Source organism: Chroicocephalus ridibundus, chromosome 1 (assembly GCF_963924245.1).
Source record: "Chroicocephalus ridibundus chromosome 1, bChrRid1.1, whole genome shotgun sequence".
Lineage (NCBI taxonomy): Eukaryota > Metazoa > Chordata > Aves > Charadriiformes > Laridae > Chroicocephalus > Chroicocephalus ridibundus.
The window spans coordinates 25,465,281-25,474,770 of NC_086284.1; positions in this window are offsets into that span (position 1 = coordinate 25,465,281).

Consider the following 9,490-nt stretch of genomic DNA (forward strand, 5'->3'; position numbering starts at 1 on the left):
TGCAATGATGCTGCAAAGGTGTTTCTTGTTTATCTGTGAGCTACTGATGTCTGTGTTTAGTTTCAGTGCATGTTGCACGGATGGGTAACAGAGATTAATCAGGTGAGGGTGTTCTCTTGCCATAGCCACAAGAACTTGTTAATTAGATTACATTGGACAGAAATCCTCAAAAGGTTCATTTTCATCAACCTGCTACTGAATGTAGATCACGAAACAATGTGGAGGAGGAGGAGAAAACATTTAATGATTGGGCTTTGTGAAATACTTCTATTAGTTTTGACTGTCAGGGATATAGTACCATGCAGTTCTTAGGTTCATTGTACAGCCTCTTCTCTTTTGTAAATCCGGTTTGAATTATTTACAATGAATCATGAACGTCCAAGAAAAGCCTGGCAGATTTGATGTATAACACGACTTAGGCAAAAATAGACCCTGTTTTTCAGACTGATCCAAGTTTACTTCACAGATGTTTCTTGAGGTGCAGTTGTAAGAGCGTTCCTTAGTGATTATGAAATTTCTACAGAAAACTAGTTAACAAAGGAGATGTAAATGTTTGTAGATCAATGGAATAATGTAGCAGGAGGGGGTTGCTTTTCCTGCACAAACAGAACCGGGTTTTGTGTTGTGGCTGCAAGTTGACCACTGAGAAGCATGTTTCCTCTCCTGCCCTATCGGAGCTCTCATTAATAATTATGTGTTTTCAGTTAATTAAACTGGAACAACACAAAAGTAGACTTGCTTGGATAAGTAGCGAGAAAACATATTTGGATTGTGTTTGGAGCCGGATTTTATTCATTTTATCAGTAGGGTCACGGATCCACTGAATCTTTATTCATGTGAGTGATCTTTGCACTTGCAAATAATCCTGTTGTAGCTCACTGTCTATGAATGAAACTCTCGTCTGCATTAATATACGCTCTTTGTTTTAATCACTGTCAATAGAAAATAGTCAAGAGTAAATGTTAGGCGGCATAGCTCCAATTAAATAAATAAAAAAAAGCCCTAAAAATTTTGCAAACTGTATATATTCACATCATCATTTCCAGATACGATAGTCCTAAGACAGAAAAAAACCTCAAATACTTTTATGCCAAATAACTGCTTTTATGCCAAATATTTAGCAGCCTCTCAGAGTCTCCAATGAACACTGTGGATGTGTTCCTTCCTTTTTAATTTTGCATCAGTTCAGTATTGCGTAGACTGTAAATTTACTAAATATGGTTTTAGTAACTCTCAGGCCGTTACCCTCCCATCTTATAAAATGCTTCTAGAAGGCTGTGTCTATATTGAATCTCAAAATATTGAATCTTCATCTGTATGCAACAAGAATAAACTTTTGTTTGTAAGGGAAAGCAAGAAGAATATGCTATTTTTACACAAAATTGCTGTTCATACAATATTCACCTCTACCCAAAATGATGAGCCTTGCATTACGACTGGAATGTTGGGCCAAATACTTCAGGCTAAGGAACGGTGCAAGTTCTGCGTAGTTCTCCCAAGAGCATCCTGTGTCTTTTGTATTGTGATTGCACAGGACTAACTGCAGAAGCCTGGTGTGGGAAGTGGCGTGGTGCCCTGGAGGGGGGATGCAGTGCCCTCTAATGTTGGTGTAGGTCCCTGGAGAAGAGTTCAGTTCCCCATCTACAGCTTCCTTGTAGGATCTTAGGCAGGTTTGCTCATTGCTCTGGATATGTCTGTAACATAAAGAGTAGATTTTGCATGGTCATAAGCACCATAGGCTGTGTTTCTCATCCACCTTGGCTTGGCAGTGAGCAGGTCAGAACTGGGACTTAGTTTCTTCTCTATAAATAGGGATTTGAGATGTAGGAATACCCAGCATAGATACATAGGGATGCTTTGAGAAAATCGCATCACAGCCTCCTGTGGATAACCTCAGATGCTCTGTATCACCTGTGAAGCACTGTTAGGGTCTGGAGTACAGCATGACAAACAGGCTCATGTTCTGCTGCTTCAGTGTCATAGTGGGATCACAGAATCATAGGGTTGGAAGGGACTTCTGGAGATCACCTAGTCCAACCCCCCTGCCAGAGCAGGGTCACCCAGAGCAGGTTGCACAGGAACGCGTCCAGGCGGGTTTTGAATGTCTCCAGAGACGGAGACTCCACCACCTCTCTGGGCAGCCTGTGCCAGTGCTCTGCCACCCTCAGGGTAAAGAAGTTCCTCCTCATGTTTAGGTGGAGCTTCCTATGTTTGAGGTTGTGCCCGTTACCTCTTGTCCTGTTACTGGGCACCACTGCAAAGATCCTGGCCCCATCCTCCTGACACCCACCCTTTAAGTATTTATAAGTGTTGATAAGGTCCCCCCTCAGTCGTCTTTTTTCCAGACTGAAGAGACCCAAATCCCCCAGCCTTTCTTCATAAGGGAGGTGTTCCAGTCCCCTAATCATCTTGGTAGCCCTTTGCTGTACCCTCTCCAGCAGTTCCCTGTCCCTCTTGAACCGGGGAGCCCAGAACTGGACACAGTACTCCAGGTGTGGCCTCACCAGTGCAGAGTAGAGGGGGAGGATGGGATATGGTCACAAAAGCAGTGTTGGACTACAGTCACAAAGGTAAAATTCAAAGCTTTGTCAGAAAGTGAAGGCAATGGCATCTTTAATGGTGTAGGCGAGAAAAGGCTGTCTAGAGTACAGTAGAAAACTGGTGTAACTGATGTAATTGTACCGTAAGTGTGAAAGTACAACCCCAGAGAGCCCAGAGATTCTTGCTAGTGAGCAGAGCGGAAATCCTGCGGCTCTCTGCCATCCTCCCACCTGCGCTGGTGGGAGCACACACAGTCACCCCCAGCCAGGCGTGTCCCTGGTCTTCTGCTCGCCGGGAAACCCACGGCCCGCCCAGGCCGTCTGTGCTTTCCTGGGGCGCATGGACAGGAACGGGGAAAGACTCCAGAAAGTGCTACAGGAGCAATATTACACGCAGCTTAACAGCAATTGTGTAAACACAACCAAAGTCTGGTTTTGGGAAACGTGGGTGGGCGTTCTGCTTGAGACTCTGTGTCTTCTGAATTCTCCAGCTTTTCCTGGAGAGGAACTGCCTGTGTCTTTTAAAACGTCCCGTGAGGGTTGAAAGTTTGCCCAATGCTAGTCATTCAAAATGTCTCAGAGAGAGAAAAATGCCAGCAAACAGCTAATCCATGAGGAACATTACTGGAATTCCTGGTAATGAGCTGTTGTTTAAGTTAAGAATATTAAGAAAGGAGTATAACACATGAAGGAAGCCAAGGCTCTGTGTGAGCTATTGCTTTGTCTTAGTTGTGTATATTATATTCAAACGCAGTCTTCTCTCTCTACCATATTAGCAGACATCAGAGTAATAGCAAAAGCCAAAAGGAAGGTAAGCAAAATAGTTGGCGTTGACAATCTGGATGTCGAAACTTGGGCAACTCTGCCCACAGCAGACCCCTAAATTAAAACATGGCTCTTCAGCCTAATCCCCTGCGTTGCTAAAGCAGCAGAGAGGTGTTGCTGGGATTTCCTGGCATTGCTCGGTCAGTTTCTAGTGCTCCTCCTCCAGTACAGTGGGGTTAGTGCCTCTCTGAACCCCTCCATGCAGAGAAGGCACTTCCAAAGTCCTCGGAGGAGGGAATATGTTTTGTCCGGAGTTTGAGCGTCACCTCCTTCTTTCTCTCCTGGTCTCAATTTGCTGAGCTGGGGGATGCCCAGAGGAGAAGGGGATGGAGTTTCCCATGGTCTGGTCCCACGCTTCCCTCCCTGAGGACCCGGCAGGGTGCTGTGTGGGGCATGGCTGCCCCAAGGACACCTTTCACGTCAAACACTGCAGATCATTCTGGTTAAATAAATCTCTGGAAGAAAGTGTAGGTTCCTAGGAAAGCAGATGACAACGAATCAGTAAGTAAATCCTCATCTGGTACGAACCAGTGAAGTTGTGCTGCCGTCAGCAGAGCTGGGCTGGTTTGCTCCAGCTAAGCACCTCGCTCTGTCTTCATTGAGGCACTGACATGTGGGTTAAAGGGGGAGGGAAGCCAGAAGAGCAGTGTAGGATCACCAGCAACTCCTACCTGTCCTGTTTTTTTTTTCTGGGGATTGTGATTTTGGTAGTGCTTCCCCCAGCCCTCATGACTGCCTGTCCAGCATCAGGATTTTATAGAATCATAGACTGGTTCGGGTTGGAAGGGACCTTAAAGCTCATCTAGTTCCAGCCCCCCTGCCATGGGCAGGGACACCTCCCACCAGACCAGGCTGCTCAAAGCCCCATCCAGCCTGGCCTTGAACACTTCCAGGGATGGGGCATCCACAGCTTCTCGGGGCAACCTGTTCCAGTGCCTCACCACCCTCACAGTAAAGAATTTCTTCCTAATATCTAATTTAAATTTCCCCTCTTTCAGTTTAAAACTGTTACCCCTTGTCTTATCGCTACATACTCTTATAAAGAGTCCCTCCCCACCTTTCCTGTAGGACCCCATTGGGTACTGGAAGGGTCTATAAGGTCTCCCCGGAGCTTCTCTTCTCCAGGCTGGACAACCCCAACTCTCTCAGCCTGTCCTCATAGTGCTCCAGAGGTACTCCTGGCACGAGCAGGGTGAAGCAGCTCAGGTTTGGTGCTGCACTGGTGCGGGTTCGGCTCTGCCCCGAGCTCCTGCGCACATCCTGCCTGCAAGGACCACTACAGACCTGCAGGTAGACATACAGCTCCTTGCGACCTCTGCCTGGTGAAAGGACCAAACATCAGCCCTACCACAGGAGAATCCTTCACCATGGTGGTTCTGGGTCTGCCTCACCAATGGGTCCCATATGGACTTGGATCCCTGCAGGGATCTGCTTCCAACAAGGAAGGGACTAGGAAGACACAGCTCTACCTTTCCGTAGCAGGACCTGTTGCATCCTGCCCAGTAGGTTCTCGGCGGTCTGAGAAATGAGTTAAACTAGCAGTAAAAGTCCACAGGAATGAATTTTACCTACACTTCATTTTTCTTTGCCTGTTGAAAATAATTTCCCAGGCACTTCCGCCCTCGGGAGGGAGCAGCGAGCCCCCACCGCGCTCTCATTACTCGAGATTCACCTCCAGCCGCCGCTGCCAACTTTTTTTCCTTTTCTCTCCTTTCTAGGTTGAGGTCTTTAATAATTTCGTGTCTCTTTCAGCCTAGGCTCCAGCCTGGGAAAAACAAACCTGCTAGCCTGGCGAAAGCCAAACACACACGGCCCAATTACCAGCTTCCCCACTGTTCCTTTGGGCTGGCTGGTATTCTCCCTGCCTTTTGTTTCGCTGCCCGCTCCCTGCCTCCGAGCAGCTTCCTTTGACTCCGCTCCACGCAGCCGGGCAGAACGAGATCCAGCAGGTAAACTGAGGAAGGGCTATTGTCCGGCCACCCCTCGCCTGTGGACCGCTGCTGTTTATCTGCTGGCAGAGCTTCACGTGGGCGTACCTCTGCTTTGCTTTTTAATTAGGGGAAAAGGCGTCATTTCTTTGCACTTAAAATACTTGTGCATGGGGAAGGCAGGACTGATGTGTCTCGGTAATGGCAGACCACGCGTCACGGGTTGGGTGCTGGGCGCAGGTCATATCGTTTCAACTGTGTGGTTGTTGTCTGTCCGGTGGTCCGTGCCCTGGCTGGCGCTGGTCCTGGCAGCCTTGGGAAGAGCTGGGGAGGATGGATGGGGCTGACTTCACAGCCATGCGCTCCTGCAGCTCTCCAGGACAAGTCCTGCGAGGACCTGGCCTGGCTGTCCTGTGGTGGGGACAGGCTGGTGCCCGTTGTTACCCGTCAGCACAAGCTGGGAGGTGGGAACTGGTGGGGATGAGCCACTGCTGGCCCCCAAGAGTAGATGCTCACCGCGATGATGGGGTCTCAGTTCATGCTGCCACCAACCTGCCCCTCTGCAGCTGCAGGGGAGTCCACGTCCCATTTTATAGGAGGGCAAACTGTTCTCCAAACATGCTACGCCAAAGGGAGTCCCCACAAGAGCTCCTGGGGGTGAGGAAGAGGAGTGGCCAGTCCTACATCCCTTTCTCAGGCAGCACCAGCTTGTCCCTCTGCCCCAGCTACCCCATCTTACCGTGACCCAGGTGCCCATGGAGCTCCAAGCTGTCCAGGTGACGAGGGCTCATGCTGAGGACCAGCTCTCCATAGTTACACCTGTGTGGTCCTCCAGCCCCGGGGCTGCCGGCTCATGTCTGTCTGTCTGCAGTCCCCTAAGCAGAGCAGCCCCAGGCAAGCTGCCCACGCTGAGCCCAGGCATCCTCCGGGGTGATGCTAGCTGGTGGGGCCAAAGATGTGCGCGGGGTGGCACTGACCAAAGGTGGTGCCAAAGACTCAAGACTGGAGTTAGGTGAACTTCTCCCGCTGAATCAGAGGAGTAGCATAAAGGTGTGAGGTGTGGGACACTCAGCTGGCTGCTGGTACCCATCCTCGAGAGCAGGATGCTTCAGGAGATGCGGTGGATGCCCCCAGACAGAGTCCCCGGGATGAGACAGCAGCTAAAAATCGACTTGGAAGGGTGAGAACTGACTGGAAACAAAATATCTTCCCTGTCTTTCATTAGCACGGTTGCAGCTACGGATACACTCGCCCTGCTCAAAGGATTTACACTTCACGAAGGATTTGTGTGTGGGGAGGGAGCTGGCGAGGAGAGCACTGGGGAGAAGCTTAGAAGTGAATTGTTAGAACATATCTCCATCTCAGCGCTCAGTTTATAAAACAAATTCTTCGGGCAGGTGCTTGAATTCACAGCCTCTTTAGAGGGAATTTATCAGCCCCAGGAATATACTGGTTAAGGAAAAAAAAAAAAAAAACCACTATCGCCATCAGCTGCTAGGAGGGAAAAGCTAATCATCTAAACTTTACTGCGGGAGAGGTGCAGCTGTCAAAGCAATAAGGTAAATGAGTCTGAGGCTGAAATGGTTTTTGCAGCAGAACTCTGCTCCCTGCTAAATAGGGGAGATTGAACTATAGCACCATTCCACTATTCCCTGGTAATGCACCATTTTGGGGCTGACTGGGTGGTCTTAAGTCCATTGCCACAGTGGCTATATCGCTGATACCAATCAAGGCCCCGCAGCTGAGACCCTGAGTGACCTGCTTCAGCAGCTTTTTTCAAACCCCAATTCACTCATTTGTGTGGGATGCTTTTCTGCTACTTTATTTATGGGATTACATAAATGAGCCATTAAAAATGTAAATCTTCAGAACAGTTGAATAATAAAGATTTAAACAATAAGCTCAGGGCGGTACAGTACAGAAACTTCCCCGAACCAGCAGTACTGCACCATCGTGGCTATGGCAACAATAGCGGGTTAAGGGAAAGAGAGAGCAAGGAGGAAAATAAAACGTCCCGGCATTGTTACAGTCACTGGCACCACAGAAAGATTAGGGATTTTTTTTTTTTTTTTTTTTTTTTGCAGAGTATTAGAACAATAATGAAGATGTGCCATTATGCGCCACAAAGGAGACCATGCCATCCCTCGCATAGTGCAGGTGTCAAAACAATCAGGCTGGCCACAGAATTGAGTTTAAGTGAAGTTTGTCCCACCTCACCACAAAGTGTTTAACCCTTCCCGGGCCTGAGCCAGCTCCAGACGTGCCATGGCTAGTGCAGGCCCTTTTCTCCTCTCTCCAGTGCCGTTAGGCATCTGGCCTGAGCATCTTTCTTCATCAGCGGGGGCAACGGAGCTGTACACTATGTTCCTTGCTGAGGAGGAGCTGGCTGCAGGTTTTATTTGGCTTTCCTGGTGCTTATATCATGTTAAAGTACTTGGCGGGGCAATAACACAGCGAAGAATTGTACTGAGGTTCAGTTAAGTCCCACTGCAGCCTCCTCTCTGGAAAGGATAAAATGATGGAAGTAGCTTCTAAGCTCTGTTAAGCTCAAAATTTGTCAGACGAAATAACAGTAGACTGCTATTTCGTCACAAAAATTTTTCACTTAGCAGAACAAATTTTGAATTTAACAGAGCTGATTTTCCCTGTACAGCTGTGTGTTTTAGGTGCCCCATAATAATCTTCATATGACAGCTGTAGGGAAGAAGACTGAGATTCCACCGGCGTTTTAGATGTGCAGATCTTGAAGACAAGCTCTGAGCCACATCAGTGCTCTCCCTAGAAGCGGATTACAGCATGAGGTGCCCTATTTTGACATGTTTTTCCTATCGCTCAGTTCTGGGAACTGCGTGGAGGTATTTTGTAAATAAGTAAATTTGGGAGTTTATTTGGGAGAGTAAATTTGGGAATTTATATAAAATTTCAGAGTAAATTTGGAAATATATATAACAGACATATTCCCTCCCTATTTCAAAGGTCACCACCCTCTGGATTTTAATATTTCTAACCTAAAGGCAAACGTATACCCTTATCATTCTAATTCTTACAGTGGAAGAAGTGTGAGGCCAGGGCCCAGCATCCATTGCTGCCCAGTGAATCCCGACTCACTTGCAAAAAAGATAACGATCCCACCAAACCTGAGCTCTGTTTATAGGTCCAACATGATGAGAACAGCTGCATTCAGATACAACAGTTTGAATTGCTTGGGCTTGTAAAACTTATAAATTAAGTAACTGCCACATGGAAAAAAAAAAAAAAGTTAAATTCTTACGCAAATAATATAAGTAGGCATGATGTGATATGGCTTGCAAGTAAAGTCTTCTACAACAATGGGTTTTCATGCATCGCTTTACTTGACTGACCTAAAAAATATTCCTATTTCAGAACCGTGGGACTTGGGAAAGATTCCCTTCTTACATCTGTGCAAATCCATGGACATCAGAAGAGTTACCGTGAATTTGTGCTGGTGAAAATTAGAAGTGAAGCTGTTTCATAGTCTCTCGTATCTTTAAAGTGCAACGTCCTTTGTTGATTCTTGCTATCTTTACTCTCTGAAAACTGTGTACAGTAGTGTACCAATGTCATAACGAGTTTTTAGCAATATTATAACAGCCAGCATTCGACCTAGCATCACAGAGGGGTTGAAGTTGGAAGGCACCTCTGGAGACCACCTGGTCCAACCTTCCTGCTCAAGTAGGGCCACCTACAGCTGGTTGCCCAGGACCGTGTCCAAATGGTTTCTGAATATCTCCAAGGAGTTATGAGTATCTCCAAGCATCCTAGCGTTACATTATCATATTGTGATGATTTATTATAGGTGCAACTTCTATTGATAACAATAGGATTGATTTGACTGTATGTAGACAATGGACACCATAAAAGCATGCCAACCCCCTAAAGTTTTTTACCTGCTGTAAGGGGAGAGGAAGAATTGCTGGTAGTGGAAACAGGGAAATACTTAAAGAATACAGTAATGTCAACTATGGTAGCATGATGAAGTTTATTTTCTAAATAGTGGCGCTCCTAATGGGGCTCTGTGTTTGGGGCAAGGGAAGGGAGAGATGAAAAGGGAAGATGGATTTACTGGCAAAGTAGAGAGGTCACAAGAATGCAAGATGTAGACAGCTTTGCGTTAATGAGGAAAGTCTTCCTCTGGGTTGCATATGAGACTTTTTGATATCGCTGAATTTATCTCAG